The sequence below is a fragment of the Brachycentrus maculatus genome, unplaced genomic scaffold, assembly GCF_059751285.1.
Source record: "Brachycentrus maculatus isolate JH-2025_06_01 unplaced genomic scaffold, ASM5975128v1 h1tg000702l, whole genome shotgun sequence".
NCBI classification, from domain to species: Eukaryota; Metazoa; Arthropoda; class Insecta; order Trichoptera; family Brachycentridae; genus Brachycentrus; species Brachycentrus maculatus.
In genome coordinates this window covers 446,271-465,435 of record NW_028281433.1, presented here as the reverse complement: position 1 = coordinate 465,435, position 19,165 = coordinate 446,271, and the positions used below count along the sequence as shown (strand labels likewise).

The following is a 19,165-nucleotide window of genomic DNA, read 5'->3' as shown; positions in this document are numbered from 1 at the left end:
AGAATTAAATCGAAATATTTGTATAAATAATATAAACACAAATATATCTTTTTAAAAAAAGTCTAAAAATAAAAATAAATACAAAACAAAAAAAAAAAGATACTGCCTAGTTCACAAATATAAAATGTGATTGACGAACGACGCCATTAGCAATAAATTTAATACCTTTTGATGAGGTGATTAATTTTTCGCCACCCTATATCACTGCTCCTTTTGAAACTACGAAAACAACGTGCCAAGAAAAAAAACGACAGAAAAGAGTTTTTAGTGATGAGTATTTTTTATTAAATTGAGTATGGTGTGAGTATAGAGGAGACATAACCTTGAATGTATCAGTTGTTTGCAATAAAAGACTTACTATTCCGTCGGTTAAATTAATCAGTTAAGTTATCCGTTTTATTTTGAAGTCTCGGCGTTCCGGAGGAGTGGGTAGAGAGTAGGGATCTTACATTGTGAGTTTGGTCCATTACCTTTGATTAATTATATGTAGTTTAGATAGTTTCTACGGACGCACCCGCTGTTTTGTTTCGGATTTCTGTGCATGTTAATTTGACTGCTGTTCTGTCCATAGGTATAAGGTTTAATGGTCAACAGATCATTATACTTATGGGCACATTATTTCTTAGGAATTCTTAAACGATGTAATTAAGCGAACAATGGAGTATAATAATGCATTCTTCCACAAATAAATACTTAATAAAGACAGCCTTACCATATTGCAAATGTACCATTAATTAAATACATTGTTCTAATATATAAATAAATATATTATTAGATTAAAACCAATATTTTTAGCTTTTCCTCTTTATTTTTATTTGACCAGCGACCGAGTTTCGTCGTTACCGACATCATCAGACTGATGATGTTGGTAACGACGAAACCCGGTCGCTGGTGAAATAAAAATAAAGTGGAAAAGCTAAAAATATTGGTTTTAATCTAATAATTTATTAAAAATGCAATTCCATCACGAAGTGTCAGTGGATAATATAAATCTATATAAATAAATAATGTTCTATAATAATAAGAACATGATTAATGTAAAACAGTAATAAGTTTTTTCAAATTCGTATGATCACTAATTTTGTAATAGGAAGATAATTGTTCTCACTATTTTTGCTTAAAATTACTTATTTACAACACAATTTTTTTGCTTAAAAATTTGCTTAAAATGATTTATTCACTTAGTTTTAAGCTGTGCCAGCAATTAATTCATCAGATTTCTTATCATTTTTATTAGTAATTGTTATTTTTTCAGATTTTTTTCGATATTGACTTATCAAAATGAAATGAATATTTTTGTAGATACATATGTGTCTCTTACAAATATTACTTTAGATATACATATATGCTTGTCGAAATGGATGTAAAATTGGAATAGAAAGATGATTTCATATATTTGGGTAATACATATTCAAATTATTTGATTTGGGAGTTAAATTTCTGCTATAGGGGAAAGGAGAAGAATTGCCAGTTATATCTAAAAATGAGAAAAGCAGCATTAGTTTGAGCAATCGGGGTAGCATATCCGTACTTTAACCAACTTATTTAGATGATTCATATCTAACACAAAAATGTATGATGAGATGCCTGAATGTATGAAGAATGAAAAAAGTAAAAGAATTGAAAATAAATACTGTAAGGAAATGTAAATATTATATATACATATGTAGATGATGTAAATTTATTGTAAATAAAAGTTTATATAAGTTGTAATATAAGCTAATTTAATAAATAAAAAAATTAATGAATAAAAAAAAGGTTAGTTCTACCTCGATCTATTCCGGAGTAAAATGAGACAAAATTGGTAACTCTTCATGTTAAGGTGCTAACGATCAATTTCAGAGCTTATCATTTTTCTATAAAATATCTGTGGCCGTGTCGAAGTATAATCCATATATTTTTTTGGATATTGGAGGTGACCTCTGAAAAAAATTAAGGTCGCACTGTCAATAAGGACTAAGTAAGAATCTAATAGAATTCACGTAAGAGCAAAGCATGTCTAATATCTAAATGGGTCGGATGCGAGATATTTTAGAGATCAAATTGTACGAAAGCTGTCTTACAGATTTTCGGCAAAAAATTCTCCCGGTTTTCACGAAAATTCCGGCAAATTGCCTTCCGATATATATTTTTTCGTACTTTTTCGTAAGAATGTCATAATTATTTATTTATCCCTAGTCGACTAATGGCACAGGAGATGGATTTTCACTAAGTAGACTCTTCACTAATAGTTCCTTTATTTATTATTTATTTCAGAAAACGTAATCTAATGGAACCCTACAGTGATATGTTTTATTTCCTGAATGTACTCCTAAAGTGTTCTTCTTATCTGTCTGAATCAATGAAAATATTTAATTTATTGTTTCGGCATTAACTTTGTGGTAAGACATGTTACAATAATTAAAGAAAACACTTTGTTACTCAAGTGGTAAAAAACAAAGTGTTTTCTTTAATTATTGAAAATATTTAACATTTTTTCTGTGATTTTTTTCAGGAAAAGGACAAAACATTTAAAGTATGATTAAAATGAAAATGTTTTTTTTTTTGTGAGGTGTATTATCAATTTTATAAAGACAAGCTGATCAGTCATGTACTTCAGGGAAAAAAATATTACCACAATAATGAAATCGCTTTCTTTTTTAATTTGTTGACCCTCTGGGAATCAACCCCAAAACCTTCTATACTGTAGCTTTTCACCCTAACCATTAAACGGTTTTATTTGCGGTTTCCTTAACTATGTACAGTGGTCATAAACTAGATTTTTTAATAAATTGTAGATAAATTAATGGACCTTTTAAAAACATAAATGGTAGTATCTAAAGGAAACCATATTTGTAATAATGTCGCAAATGAGTAGAGAAATTTTCAATAGTAATATTAATATATTTTTATTCAAGTTTTACTTGGTAATCACCACTTTTTCCTAAATTCTAGTCTGACATGTTTTTCGATGCATTCCGCATCATTTTCAAACATCGCAAACACCGAAAAAAATAATTAAAAACTTTGCAAAGAGCATGAATAGTATAATGCTCCAGAAACTAAGTATCATTAAACTTCAAACTGTTTGTAGGTACAATGTAATTTAGAATCATTTGTTAGTAAATGAAAATAGGTAAACAACTTTTTCCTATCGATTAGGTTTGGTGTGGAGCGAGCAGAATTCTTTTTTGTATTTGCAGTGCGTATAAATGTATCAATGATGACCATGGAAAAACTTTTTTTCAATCTAGCTCTTTCCGGGTATCTATTCAGTATCAATGGTCTTGGCGGAACCCTGGCACGTGATGGGAATACACTGCCATCTGTGTGGTCATAGAAAAAATAAAAATAAATTGAAAATGGCGGGAACGATAAGCCCCAAAACAATAGGCTGAATAAAACGTGAACGGAGAGATATCTCCAACGGATGCGGAAGGTCTTTTTGACGAATGGAAAACGTATGCTCGTAAGGAGAAGAAATGGCTTGGAAATTATAAAACGAATTTTCTTCCCTCTGGAAATCCGAAGTAAGATTTATTTAAAAAAATCATAATCATGATAAAACGTCTATCAGATATAATGCATTGTTTGTTGATTTGGCATTAACTTTGTGGAATGACAAGTTGATTATTTTTTAAAAACTTAACACTTTAAAGTACCACTTATTGAGTTTTATTTCATTAAACACGTCTAATTTCTAAAACTGCGGTTGTTTTCAAAGCTTCACATTTTTTAGGTGTTTTACAATTAATCAGTGGATGAAAAGAACTAGTTTTCAAAACCAGTCTTGTGTAATGAAGCAAAACGCAAAATGTGGTAATACAGTAAAAAAAGTGTTTTTTTTTAAATAATCAGATACATTGTCATTCATCATCCGGGGAACAAATTTTACCCACAAATATTCTGACCATAAAAATATCTACAAGTATATGTTAAAACATTTTTTTAAATTTTTTTAACTTTTTGGTCGCTAAGAGAATTATTTTTTTGCTAAAAAGCTGAAAATGTGTTTGAGTTTAGGCAACCCTAACGTAAACAAATTCATTTAAAAGGACCTCAAAAAGTTATTCGTTAAAATGTGGTTTACCACAAGACCATTAACGTTTATAAAGCTCTTCTTTAAATGAATCTAGGTAAAAGGTGTTTCCTTAACAGACAACACCATAATAAATTGCTCAGTTTTTTTTATAGCAAAATATTTTGAGCTTTTGTATAAAATACCATTAACATGATCAAACTCCACATTGCTTAATTCTATCTTATTAAAAATGCGAATGTATTAAATATATCTTAATATTCCCAAGGTCACAAATCCAAAATTTAGACTTATCTTCACATATCCGCCTTTTTGTTCGCACATTTGTCCGCCTCCGAAGTGTAATGGTCAGCATGCTCGGCTACCGTACTGGAGGTCCCAGGTTCGATTCCCAGGAGGGTCAAGTAAATTGAAGTGATTTTTTCACTCTAATATTTATTCAATATTCTCCTGGACTGGTACATGAAGCGGAGGGCTGATCACCTTCCCTTCATGCAATTAACGATCTAGTTCACACTGCGTCCCTACGATGCAGTGCCCTATGCACCATTGGGTGCGGATAAGGGTTAAAAGAAAAAAAATCACATATAGTGTTTGATAATGATGCGGAATGCATCGCAACACGTGTCACAATAGAGTTTGACAAACACGATTTATTCCTTGCAATTCACAAAAGTAACCAGTTTACAAAAACATTTATATAGATTGTAATATTTTCGAGTCTCTTAATATTGTCCGCCTCCGTAGTGTAATGGTCAGCACGCTCGGCTACCGTTCTGGAGGTCCCGGGTTCGATTCCCAAGGGGGGTAAAATAAATATAAGTGATTTTTTCACTGTCATATTTATTCAATATTACCCTGGACTGGTACCTGAAGCGGAGGGCTGATCACCTTTCCTTCATGTGTAGACGATCAAGATAACACTGCGTTTATATGACGCAGTGCCCTATGCACCATTGGGGTGCGGATAAGGGTTTTATTATTATTATTATTATAATATTAGTTCATTTTTTAAATTTCCATATTTAGATTTATCATGTTTAGACAGTAGAAAAAATAAATATGTTTTATTTTACAAAAAAAAGGAAGTACTGCCTACCTCAGAACAGGTATATTATTTAATGAAGATAGATAGAATATAATGTTTGCATACCAATTATATAAAAAGTTTCATCAAATCAATTCTATTTGATTCCCTTTTTACTTGCGCAAACAAAAACTATATATAATTTACATTTGAAGCAATAACTTTGTGATACTCCATTTTACAATTAAAATATAACTTTGTTTTAAAATCTAACCGATTCTTTTTCTAGATTAATCAGTGATGAAAACGAAGGGGTTAGCTTCGAAACCGGTAGACAATATAATTATGTAACAGTAAAATATTTATAGTGATTTTAAAACAAAGTTATATTTTAATTATAAAAACTACAAAGTTGTTATTTTACTATGTAAAATGCAGTTCTACTGTGAAATGTCGGTACAAAGCTTTTGAAAAACCATTATCATTGTAAATAACTTTTAAGTTTAAAAAACTTTTTTTTAAATATTTTTATATGTTTATCAATAAAATTCCATGTCTTGTGTTTGCAGAATAGAGGAAGTTTGATATACCATAAATCGAATAATATATTTTTTGTAGCTTAAGCGTATCTTGTGAAATAAAAGTCTACCACACACTTTCGAATAATACAAATAGAACAAAATATCTTCTCGCTTGACGTTTTCGTGAACAAGTTGAATTATCTTCCCCTTTGAAGCGTGTAAGGTCATGAGGGGTGAGGGGTGTTAATGGCATATGCGTGTCCCCTTATAGCGTGATTCCGCTTCCGGTTGATTCAGGATTGAACCCTTACTCTAATAAAATTTAAGAATCTTCGATATATAAATTAGATACACACTCGATCATCCATAATATTATGTAACGCATATATATATATATTTATATATATAGGCTGGGTTACGTATTTTTAAAATCAATAATACTTGTACTTTCACAATATTTGCTGTGAATATAAATACAAAGTGTGTATTTTTTTACAACGTAAAAATACGTGTTCACAAATCTGGATTTTATCCGCTTTTGAGTTATTTTGTACATTTTTTGACATCTCAACATAGATGAAGGAGAATATGGAGGTCTGGGCATATACATTTTTACATTTTTTGTAAAAAAATTAATAAATAATATTATTCGTTTACTTATAGCATGATTATGCTATTAGTATACTTAAATAAAATAAATTCTTAATTTCTAAATCATTTCACCAGAAAAAACATATCATAAGCCAAAAATAATGTTTTCATCACAATAATAATATAACGAACCGGATGAGAAATCTCCAAGACATGATTAGCAAGGAGGAAACGCCAGGAATTTTGTATTTGTGTTGTTGTTTCTTACTATATCTGGAGAGGTACATTTTAAGGTCCTTAAAATCTGAGATATTCCTCCTTCTTGAATATCCTTTGCAACAAAGAATGCTCGAGGGCATTTCAGAAACGATCTTCATTTTAATAAGTATTATTTTTCTACGATAACTAATTACCAACATAATAATAAATAAATCATTTAAGCTTTTGCATATTTCAAAAATGTAGAGTTAATATATTAGGGGGTTGAATTAGTTCTCGCCGTTTATAAAAATTTAATATTTCTCTGTGATTTAAATAGATTCCTTTCGTGTTTTTTTTGTTTTCCTGTCCCCCGTTGCCTCGAACACCCACGTGGCACTTTCAACCGCCTCAAACCGCCTCAAAATTAAGGCTATGGGCCTTGTTCATCGGCAGGGAAACTGGGTCCCGTATGCTCTGAAGGAGAGAGATATGGAAAGGCGACTTTGCATGTGTGATTCACTTTTGCAACGGCATCAAAGGAAAGGTTTTTTGCATCGCGTCATCACCAGCGATGAGAAGTGGATCTTCTTCATCATCTGTCAGCCACTCCCTGCTGAAGACAGCATTGCAAAACGCAACATTCACGGCTCAAAAACGATGCTTTGCATTTGGTGGGATCAGCAGGGAGTAATTTTTTTCGAGCTTGTCAAAGCAGGCCAAACAGTCACAGCAGGGGTTTACAAGCAGCAAACGATCAAACTGAAAACAGCAATTGAAGAAAAACGTCCAGTATACGCAGCCAGGCACGAGTCGATTCTCATTCTGCACAACAACGCGCGCCCGCATGTTGCCAAAGTGGTAAAATAACAGATAAACTCCTTCGGCTGGGAGGTTCTGTCACACCCGCCCTACTCCCCTGACGTCGTACCATCCGATTATCATCCGTTTCGGTCCATGCAGCATGAAATATCGGGAGAAATTTTCAAAAGTTATCGAGAAGTCGAGTTATGGGTTGAAAATTGGATTGCCTCAAAAGACAAGGTTTTCTTTTATAGGGGAATACGACTTCTTCATGAAAGATGGGCCAAAGTAGTCGAGAAAGAAGGGCAATACTTTGAATAAATTCTTACTTTTAAAAAAATATATATTTTCAATTCAAAATACTACAAAAAACGGCGAGAATTAATTCAACCCCCTATTAATTGTCCATAATAATAAAGTAAAGACTAATTTATTTAATTTAATTCGAGTACATATGTTTATACGAAAATTGAAAGTTTAGATACTTCAATCCATATTTTATTGAGTTAATTATCCGAATTATTGTCGTCTTTTTTATTAAATGTAGCTCCCTTAAAAAATCTTTTTCTTTTAAAATGCAAGTATAAAACATTTTGAAAATATTTAAATTCATAACCCATTGTTTTTTTTCAATAAAAAGAGAATTCGAGGATTCTTTTTAACATATTGTGAAATGATATTAAATTGATATTAAATGGCAAAGGAAGGATGAAAGCAGAGTGAACGCTGTTGAAATGCGCTCCCTCAGACGAATGTGTGGAAAATCATTGTATGACAGAATTAAAAAAGACGACATAAGAAAGGAATGTAAGGCTGAACGAGGAATAATTGAAAAGATTAGGAAGAGTTCTTTGCGGTGGTATGGACATGTGGAGCGAATGGATAACGAGAGAATGACTAAGAAAATATATGTGGCGAATGTGAGAGGGAAAACAGAACGTGGACGACCGAAAAAGACTTGGCACGATCAGATCAATCAGAACCTAAAATCTGGCGGTGTCAAAAGTCTGCGTAATCGGAGGGCATGTATGACTAGATGTATGGATGTGAAGGAGGCGAGGAGTGTATGTCAGGACAGAAGAGTGTGGCGTTCCATCCTCTCTGCCTACCCCTGCGGGGAAACGGCGTGATGGTAGTAGTAGTAGTAGTAGTATATTAAATTAAAATCAAATATCTTTAACAAAAGGTTTTTTGGCTTTCTATAAGTTTGCGTATTGAAAAAAAACGCATGGGTTTGATATCATATTCAATATATTCGTAAAATACTATTAACATCATAAAAATATTTATTATTATATAACACTGAATTTTTTATACAAATTACAGAATAATAACTTTAATTAAAATTTAATTTAACGGTTTTCAGTCGTTAAAATATTCAATTAAATACAAACATTTTCCTATACTATTTCCTCTCTTGTTTTCGAATTTTCATATTGTTTTAATAAACAAACCCTTATAAAGCAATGCTTTGAATTAAAATTGAATTCTGTTGTTCACCATCTTCCAAAATTTATAATAATGCGTAATTATAATCAAATTACATTAAGGGTACGTTTATTGTATACGAAACCACATCATATTAAGTAAAAATCATGCTTAAAACCAGCATTTATTTTATAATTTTAACCCGAAACCTTTCCGGGAAAATTAAACATAAACCACCCCGTAATAGCCTCGGAGAAAGGGCGAAGATTCCAACGTAGTATCAAAACAGGAAGGATTCCGAATCACAAACATTTGCCACTCGCGAACGAAGGGGGATGTGTTGCTATGCATCTGGGGCGTGGTTATTATTTGACCTGACTTATATTTTATACTGCTACCCCAATAAAGTGATGCGAAATATGAATTATATTTGCAATTCTATATTTCCACAAGCTTGGAATATTTACTATAAGCATTGAAGCAAAAATATATATATATTTTACGTAAGATGTTTGTTTCTTGTCCGCCTGTGTTGTGTAATGGTCAGCACGCTCGGCTACCGTTCTGGAGGTCCCGGGTTCGATTCCCAGGGGGGTCAAAAAATATAAGTGATTTTTTCACTGTAATATTTATTCAATATTACCCTGGACTGGTACCTGAAGCGGAGGGCTGATCACCTTTCCTTCGTGTGTAAACGATCAAGATAACACTGTGTTCATATGAAGCAGTGCCCTATGCACCATTGGGGTGCGGATAAGGGTTTTATTATTATTATTATTAAGATGTTTGAACATCAATTGAAAAACTGTTTTCGTATTATGTAATTCTTATCTCTTTTAGTTATTGTTCGTCAAAAAAGTTCCAAACCTAAAACTTAAAAAAAAAATAATGAAAATATCATTATTATTTATGATCTTTATATCTAGAGAAAAAAAACTAGGAGTGTCACAATCGCTAACCAATATTGAACAATAAAAGTTGTAACTTTAAGTGCGCTAAACGCACGACGTTAATCTGTCTCTCTTTTAGCCAAATACGTATGAAGTAGAACTTTACAGATCAAAACGACGATATATATTTGGTATAGAATAGCAATGAAAATTTAGTTTACGTACATATTTTACTATCGTACAAATTATCACAAAATCCTAAAATTTCATTGCTGAAATCCTCTCTTTTCTACCTCAAATTCATTCTATTTCAACATAACATTTTTGTCTTAAAGCATTTTAATTTATGCCATATGAAATACATAATATACTCGCATATCCATGCTTCTTTCATATAAACGATCAAGTCTATATCGCACCTCATGCATTATTGGTTGCAAATATACGACAGAAAAACATTACAAATGCAAATATTCATCTTGATAGAATTGAGAATCAGCAAGCACACATGCTCACATTTGTTTCTATGACTTTGAATAAACCAGGGGGTTTTTATTAGATAATCCTATTTTAATTAATATTACACATTCTACACCGGCATATCTCGCTATATATTTTTAGTGCCTCATAATTTCACATTAAATTACAAATGTCATCGTTTTATATTCTATGGCAGAGGGGAAGATGGGGGAACTGGGCAAACATTCATATACGAATGATATTCATCTTGAAATACTGAGCATCACCCCGCCCCGTGTTGCCACCCTCCCGAAACTACCCTCGCTTCATACTAAACCACTCTTATTTATTCCTTCGAGGGTGTAAAGGAATTCTCTCTTATTAAGGAGCCTTTTGATGTTCACAATTCGAATGTAGGTGTAGGATTTCAGTACTTTAAATAAGGGTGGAGGGACACTTTATTTAATACTACATGCAGTAAGCTACACTTATAAAACATTTTCAAGTATATAAGTACTTGCTTTTTCAGTTATCTGACTAAAAAACATTTGGTAAAATTAAATTACTATTCTTCTTTTAAAATTTGTCTATAACTATTAGTACATAGAAGACTCCATCATACGATGATACCGATGCAGTGTGTTCTTGAACGTTAATGAATTGAAGGCAATGTAGTCAGACCTGCGTTTCATGTACCTATAAATGTTAATATGAAATTGATGAAGGACTGAATAAATGACTTAAATGACTATGAATTTTGATCCCCCTGAAAATTTGAACCAAGACCATAGTAGCCTAATGATCATAATTACATTTACACTACGGAGGCGGACTAACTAATTCTTTTTAAAAACTCATTAATTACGTTTTATAATTCTAATTTCTTAAAAAAAACGGTTAATTATACCAAAAAATGCACAGTTATATTTAAAAATAAGACATTTGTGAGGCAACTTTTGAGTTTATTATTGTTATGTAAGACCGTTAAGTTTCGAAAACTGTAGGTGTTCACGAAACTAGTCATGTTTACATTGATAAATTCAATAGCGGTCTTACATCCAACATTTTACAATGAAATTTCTTCATTATTTCATTCCGCAAAGTCAATGACGCTTCCACACACAAATATGCGTGTATATAAACGCATATATATACAAAGCAAAATAAAAAATAAAAACAAAAATATGGGAATCAAATTAAAATTAGTCAACGTAAAAACCATACTCTAATGACAAATTTATTTGAATTGCAGTTGGTCGCTATTAGTTTTTTATTTGTTGTAAGTTGTAATTTTTAAATTGTAATTTATTAGATAAAATATGAAAAAAATATAGAATTTTATATATCCGGTTTTACAGTAAGGATATCCTTATTTGTCTGTTTGTTTATTTTTGTAACGATGCTCTCGTATGATCGCCTCTCTTTTCTCAAAACTCTTACAGCCTTCATCATCTCTCCTTTCCCCTTTATCATCCTTAACAGGAAGTGCGAACTTAGGAATTCCGCCGTATGATTTGTGAAGACGGTTATTGGACCAAGGCGGCCACAACTGTATTTTTGTGTACACAACTACACACCGCATAGCGTAGTTACAGAACACGGAACCGTCATGAGTGCTTCCATAGCAAGGTGAATTATTTCTCTCGAACAGGAAAAAATAAAATCCTTTCATGATAATGTGCCACTTTAAAATGAATGCTCCTCCCAAGTAAAAGTATTTCGCCTTACAATTTCAAGAAGTAATAAATATATGAAATGTGAATATTCATTTATTTATCAATCTTCATTGCCGGGCTTATTTCGAAGAGGTAGTATCTCCCAACCAACTAAAAACTGATTAGCGTTGCTGGTCAAAATTTTATCCTTATACGGTCGGTCGATTGTACAGGTCAGTTGAGTGTCCATGAGTATAAAATAAAAATTATGGATGAGGAGATGTATGAATTTGGAAGAGGTGAAGATTGTTTCCAAAGACAGATTGGTGTGGCGTTATATTTTCCTCTATTCTTGTGGTTAGGTAGCTAGGTATACAATAAAATACATATATAAAAATTATTTTATTTATTGTTTCCGTATTCACTTTGTGGTAATATATGATGAGATTGTACATTTAAACACTTGTTTTTTACCACTTGTAATTTACTTTTTTAAAAAAATAAGTTAAAATAAATATTACTCAAGTGGTAAAAAACAAGTGTTTTCTTTTACAAATACAAATAATGCCTGCAAGGGTCAGTAACTCCAATTTTCAATATGTATTTTTACATATATAAATATTTTTTATTTATTTTTGATAAAAATTTCGATAATTAAAATTATATAATTACATAATTGAATAAAAAAACTAACAAAATATCACACTAATTGTTATTTATATAATATGTTATATATAATATTTATATTTGTACATTATTTTATGTGTTGGCATTTATGACAAGCTATGCCAACGTTATTGAAGTTCTAAAAAAAATACAAAAATATCAAACTGAAAAACGTGGAAAATTAATAAGTACATATTATTTTGTATACGCCAGTCTTATAGGTGATTCAAGGTTTGTAGACGCGAGGGATGAAAACCTGTTTTTCCTCAAAACCCTTTATTGCCAAGGCACAAGGCACGAAAGGGAGTGAAAGCAGTTTTCCCAGAATGTGCATGCCGCTTTTATATCTGACATTGTATTTTTATTTCGGTTTCTCTCGCCATACTTTCCTAGAATACGGCCTTATGGTTCCGAAGGCTGCCCCCGAAACTTTCAGCATATTGCATTTGTGGAAAAATGATACGAGAACCGAGGCTAGGTTTCTCCGATTTTCATTGTTTCGTATGAAAATCTTCATATTTGTATTATGAAATATGTTGACTCATTTACATATAAATCTATAAGTTCGAACCGCGAATACTCGTATACGTTTTTTTATCTCTATCAATCTAAACTTGATAACTCCTGTGTGTTCTTAGGTAATCGTTATTAATTATAAAAAATAAATTTTAATTTTGATCGTGAGTAAATATATAACTTCATCATATTTGATCTGAATTCATATGCCAAAATTTTTATAAAATAATCAAAGAGGTTTATATTTCAATATTCCATTTAAATGTAATACGAGTAACATTTAAAAAAAAATTAATGATTTATTTTCTACAAACATTTGCATAAACCCTACTGTATTTAATCAATTTCATAGTTTTACTTCTTTTAAGGGTCATTTATAAAATAATTTCTTATTCCATCATTTTTTAAACTATTTTATCTTTATTCACCCTTATTTGAAGTAATATTAGAGTAATTATGAAAAAGATAAAATGCGAATGTATCAGTTAATTTTGGGTGCATTGCCAAAAAAAAGACGAAATCCACCAACTCCTTTCAGTCCCTTCTGCTGCCAATTTCATTAAATCATTCCAAATCAGGCTAATATTTTATCTTCTTCTTCTTCCTGGCTCCATCCCATTTTTATGTAGACTGCTGGTGTCAACTCATCTCGTCTTCAGGTTGTAGATTCTTCAGTCATGGCAACGTCACCGAGGCCATGCTTTTGAATCATAATTTTTTCTGCAACAACCATGTATTCTTTGGTCTTTCTCTAGATGTCTTTCGAGTAAGATCCTTGGTGATTGCCTGGTTAACAAAATCAGCCAAGAGTTTCTATACCGGATCCAGGAATGGAACAGGAGCATTCAAAGTCCCTTTATTATAAAGACGGACAATTTTTCAAATGTTAATTGTTCCCAACGATGTACACTTCCAATAGAAGAACCTGAAAAAAAAAACAAAATAATTAAGTTTTTTTAAACTTTTTACCAAATAAGGAATCGGAATCGGAATTTTAAAATATCGTCATTAAAACTTGAGTGAATCTCTAAACAAGTACAATAAATATTTATAGTATTGGCGATTACGGCCTTAAGAGTAAAATTCAAAACATTTTTTTTTTCATCACTTGCCGCAACAAGTACTTATTTTTACCATTTTGACAAACATCATAAGTGCATGTAAGAACTCGGCCTTTAGTGCATGTTGGCCCTCGGGTCAACCAAAAGCGCATGTGACTAATATTTCACGAAGTTGTAAGAATGTGAATAGAGCTATGGTAGTGACGTGTAGTATTGTTTGCATGCTGGTGTAGTGATTGTCCTGACGAAGAGACAAGTACGTCTATGAAACGTTATGCTAAAATCTTAGGGAGTAGTTATATACTAACATTGCTGACATTTAAAAAAAACAGTAAAAATCACCAACCAAGTAAAAGTTATAAATATTTAAATTATTAATAATATTATAATACATATTGTTCTGAAATTTAAGAACCATAGTTGTCAATCACGGGTGGCGAATACTATACAGTTTAAAAAGTTATCACTTTAAACTGAAAATAAAAAGTCGTAAGCCATAAAAAAGTCCTTTACAGGAGTGTAAAAAGATGTCGCTCACTCCTTTCAAGAACGTCATAAATCAAAAATCGTAAATTTTCAGTTGTGCATGTTTTGGGAATGCCCAGAAAATGCACTATATCTCAGCAAAAGAGGCATATTTTTAACGTAATATTTACCCGCTACAGGGTAGAAAGTGTTGTTTTTGCATTTTGAAGAAAAGGTTTTGTTTAATTATTTTTTTTAATATACTAAATATTTTTCAAATTGAGAAAACACCTTCAGGTTTTACCTTTAAAAATCTGTTGCACAGTAAAAAGTTTAAAAGGTGGCTTGATATTTAATTTTAATACATTGTATTATATTTTTAAACTTTAAAAACGTTCTCCTGAAAAATCAAGTTTTTTGATTAATGACGTTCTTGAAAGGAGTGAGCGATGTGTACTTTTTACACTCCTTAAAAATTAGAATCAAAGATATATATGTAGCTCTGGTTGCATTAATATGACAGTTGAAATGTTATTTTTGAAGGCAAATTTTATTTGGCATTTTAAAACTTTGGTTTGATATTTATTATCATCACAATGCGTATTTTTAAAAGTCAATATAATATTTTAAAATATTTAATAAATTACTTTTTTATAGTTACGGGTGGTCATCATAAAAAAATTAAATAGCATTGATATTATTCTGATTTTTGATAAAAATTAAATACAGCGCTTTTAGGAGACCTTGATTTATGAATTAATTGTATTCAGTAACAAATTATCAGTCAATTGATCCAAAAAAATCCGAACCGTCCTTTCATGCAAATTATCCTGATACAATCGTATGATATTAGATTACGTAATACCGAATACACCTATTGATCGTTTTTATTACTAAACTAGTTTTATATTAACGTTTTTATATGTGAGAAATGAATTCACTGGTCGTGCCTTCATTAACCTCTTTAGTTCAGGGGCTCAAAATAATTATTAATAACATTTTCGCCATCTCAACATATATGAAGAAGAATATAGAAGTTTATACAGGGCTTATGGCCTGTTATACGTTGGTTAAGTGATCACTTTACATACATGCAACATCTACCATTCTACCATTGAAAGCATTTATTTAGAAGAGAGCTTTTTATTCGCTTTTTATTATTCAACCAGAGCTTCTTCATCTATGTAGAGATGTAAAAAACATAAAAATAACTCGTGATTGGAGAAAACCCAGATTTATGAACAAGTATTTAGTCTCACAAAAAATGTTGTGAGTAAAAATAAATATTCAAATAAACAAATGAAAATCATGTTTTCTGGCGTTTCCTAGTGTGTAAAACAAATCCGGGTTTCGGATCTTGCTTACATACAAATAACAAGGGTTTCTGCTAAATCAAAACTTTCCTTATCCGCCATAGATGGCTCCAGTGAACTCACTTGTATAGTGTCATGGCATTAATGATATATGTGAGTGTTTTTTTTAATATATATCATTAATGCCAAGACACTATTTCAGTAGTGTAGTTGTCAATTGTGGGTACAATGGTGAATGATAAACAGCTTATGATAGGTCATAAGCCCTGTAAATACCCACACTTCCATATTCTTCTTCATCTTTGTTGAGATCTCAAAAATGTAAAAAATACTCTTAAATGAAAAAACCCAGATTTGTTGAAATTTATTTGGTCACAATCAAAATATAATGATTATCAATCGCTTTTTAAGTATACTTATTTAAAATTAATGTGAACGTTATTTCTCTTTTTATTCCAGCCGGTGTTAGTTATGAAATATAAGAAGAAAAAATAAGCATTTCCCAGACCATCTTCAGAACACTTCGGTATACAACTTTATTTTCAGTATTATAGCATCCTGAAATTGACCCTTGTAATAATACAATAGGTAAAACTTTGAGTCGGAAAAAGAAATAACCTACTAATTTCTACAACAATTTTTTTCACGAAGAATAAAAGTTATAATTGAAAAACATTTAAAAAAAATACCATTACAAGATTAATCCCTGGTCTAAAGAGATATATATATATATACATATATATATACTTATTTAAAATTAATGTGAACGTTATTTCTCTTTTTATTCCAGCCGGTGTTAGTTATGAAATATAAGAAGAAAAAATAAGCATTTCCCAGACCATCTTCAGAACACTTCGGTATACAACTTTATTTTCAGTATTATAGCATCCTGAAATTGACCCTTGTAATAATACAATAGGTAAAACTTTGAGTCGGAAAAAGAAATAACCTACTAATTTCTACAACAATTTTTTTCACGAAGAATAAAAGTTATAATTGAAAAACATTTAAAAAAAATACCATTACAAGATTAATCCCTGGTCTAAAGAGGATAATGTTTCAATATGCTTATATGTATACACCAATCTTATTAAAGCTGTATTTGTAACTCGGTTGCTGAGAAAGGTAGCAAATATGTTTCAACGATATTCATTTATCCTCTAATCTAATCTAATTCATCGATCTATTCACAGCTGTGTTACTGCCCCGTACAATTGTGACGTCACAGTTGCGTTAGCAGATTTATGTGTTATAGATTCGCTGTTAAGTTTCAATAAGGTAGCTTTCTGATAACATGTGTGTTATATTTCATAACTTTGCTGAGTACCGAAATGAAAAATTACAGAACGTTTTTAATGTTATATTATATGCGTAAAAGCGGAGTCATTTGGTAAAAATATGATCTTTATACTAAATTTGAAGAGTAATTTTATACAAATTCATAATTCAACACATAAAACATTGAATATTAAAGGCATACAAAGTGTAAATTTTTAAAGAAAATTAAAGCTTTATACATGTAAAAACGTAATAGTAAAAATCTGATAAGGTTATTTAATCCTCAAGAAAATTATTTATTGATTCGGCATTTACTTTTTGAAATAACATGATTACTTTAATATAAAAATAAAACACTCGTACAACACCACTTTTTAGTATTTTAATTCAAGCACGACTAATTAAATGAAACTGGGAGTTTTGTATTTTAACCTGTTGGTGAGAAAATGTGTTATTCTCGAAACAAGTCATGTTCACTTTTATAAACTCAAAATTAGTCTAGCAAAAGCGTCTTGTTTTTTTTTAGTTGAAATAATCCGTAAGAACATAACATTAATATTAAAAATATTTTTTTATAGCTTTAATATATATTTTAACATAAGATACACAATAGACTTCGTATAATAAACATTAATAAAAAAACAAACAAAAAGATCATTGAAATTTAAATTCTATCCATGGTATATTATTTCAAATCCAGTCATACAACTTTAAATTTTATGTTTTTTGTTCTTACAAAAAAAAACTTGATTTTCTCTAATCAAAACAATTGTTTACGTGGAAAATGTTTTTGTTTAGTTTGTATAAATTGTTCAATTATATGAAGGAAAACGATTTAAAACAAAATTATTATTCGTCAGGTTGAAAATGTATATATAAAATAGTCCAATATACATTACTTACACAATACATCACCAATTACAATATATTAAAGGTGTATCAACTTGACTAGAAACATCTATAGTTCTTTTTATATAAAAGTATATGGATATCTGGGCATCCCAGGACTTACTCCCTGGTATTTGGCTGGCTTAAGCGATCCCTTTATACACTTGTGTAACGTTTATTATTCTGCCCATTATTGAACATCCATATTGCATAATTTTTTTAAACTTGTACGTATGCAATAGTCTCAGTTACTTAAAGCCAAATGCCAGGTCACAAAATTCTGGGATGGTCAGACTTCCATATTATTTCATGGAAAAAAAACAACAGATGTTTTACATAAATTTGAGACAATTTTATCTGTATTTACCTTTCAAAAAAATAGTGCAGGGGTCGGAAACCTTCGGTTTTAAGGGTTCACGCGGCCCCATGGCTACTCTGATACGGCCTTTTGTCCTGTATCAATTAACAAAATTATAACATATAAAAATTCAGCCTCCGTTTGTTTGTGTCCTTAAAACTTGAAAAGTAGTCAATGGATTGAGTTGATATTTTTACAAATGTGGGCATACTTTGAATCAAATAAATGTATCTAGCTATTATACATGAAAAGGTGGTTTCCCTTAATTTTGATTTTCCATAAAAAATAGAACGGGTGTTTTTTTTCACCCTTTGCCTTTGCAACATATCATTATCTATTGTACATCAGTAATGATGATTGATCTCACTTAAATTATACTCTACAAAATACAGTAGTCAGATATTTTGTCACATAAAGACGGAAATTATTACCGGTAAAAAATATGTTAACAATGATAAAATATACACTACATATTTATTTTGAAACCTGTTACTAATACCATTATTCTTCGTTGACCCTCGAATATAATAAAGATGTTTTATATTGGCTCCCATTATTTCAATTGTAATACAGAGATCGCTATAAATTTTGTTATTTTAACTGTTCTGACGTCCATAGATTTGGTCTCAAGGTAAAATATACGGTGGCAATTATTCATTTCACAGCACAGATAATTACAATAGCTCATTAGAGAATTGTAACAAAGGACCGTAATAAATTGCCTGTGACTGTTCAAATTTACGAACAGCCGTCGATATGACTACCTAACTCACACTATGGGACACTTTTTAATATTACACGAAAACTAAATTTACCAAACATGCCTAATTTCTAACATCTTACAACCTCAATTTCAATCTGAAAAATCATAATATAATCATTAGAGAGTTGGTCCTCTACTTAAGTGATTTCGACTTACGTGAATTCGTACTTACACGATTTAAAAAAAATCTCAAGCCGTTTGTTTACATAAACAATGCCATAACAGGGCGAAACAATTGTTACAATTTTTATTTTTGTGTTTTTAAT

General features: G+C 30.7%; 1 long non-coding RNA gene across 1 annotated transcript in view; it reads right to left on the bottom strand.

Annotated features, from left to right (window-relative positions):
• Positions 1 to 12,747: 12,747 nt before the first annotated feature.
• The window catches only part of LOC148300518 (uncharacterized), a 345,795-nt gene continuing 339,377 nt past the window's right edge, over positions 12,748 to 19,165 (bottom strand). The window contains exon 4 of the long non-coding RNA XR_015838941.1: positions 12,748 to 13,698. This is a non-coding gene — a long non-coding RNA (uncharacterized LOC148300518). The remainder of the gene's footprint in view (positions 13,699 to 19,165) is intronic.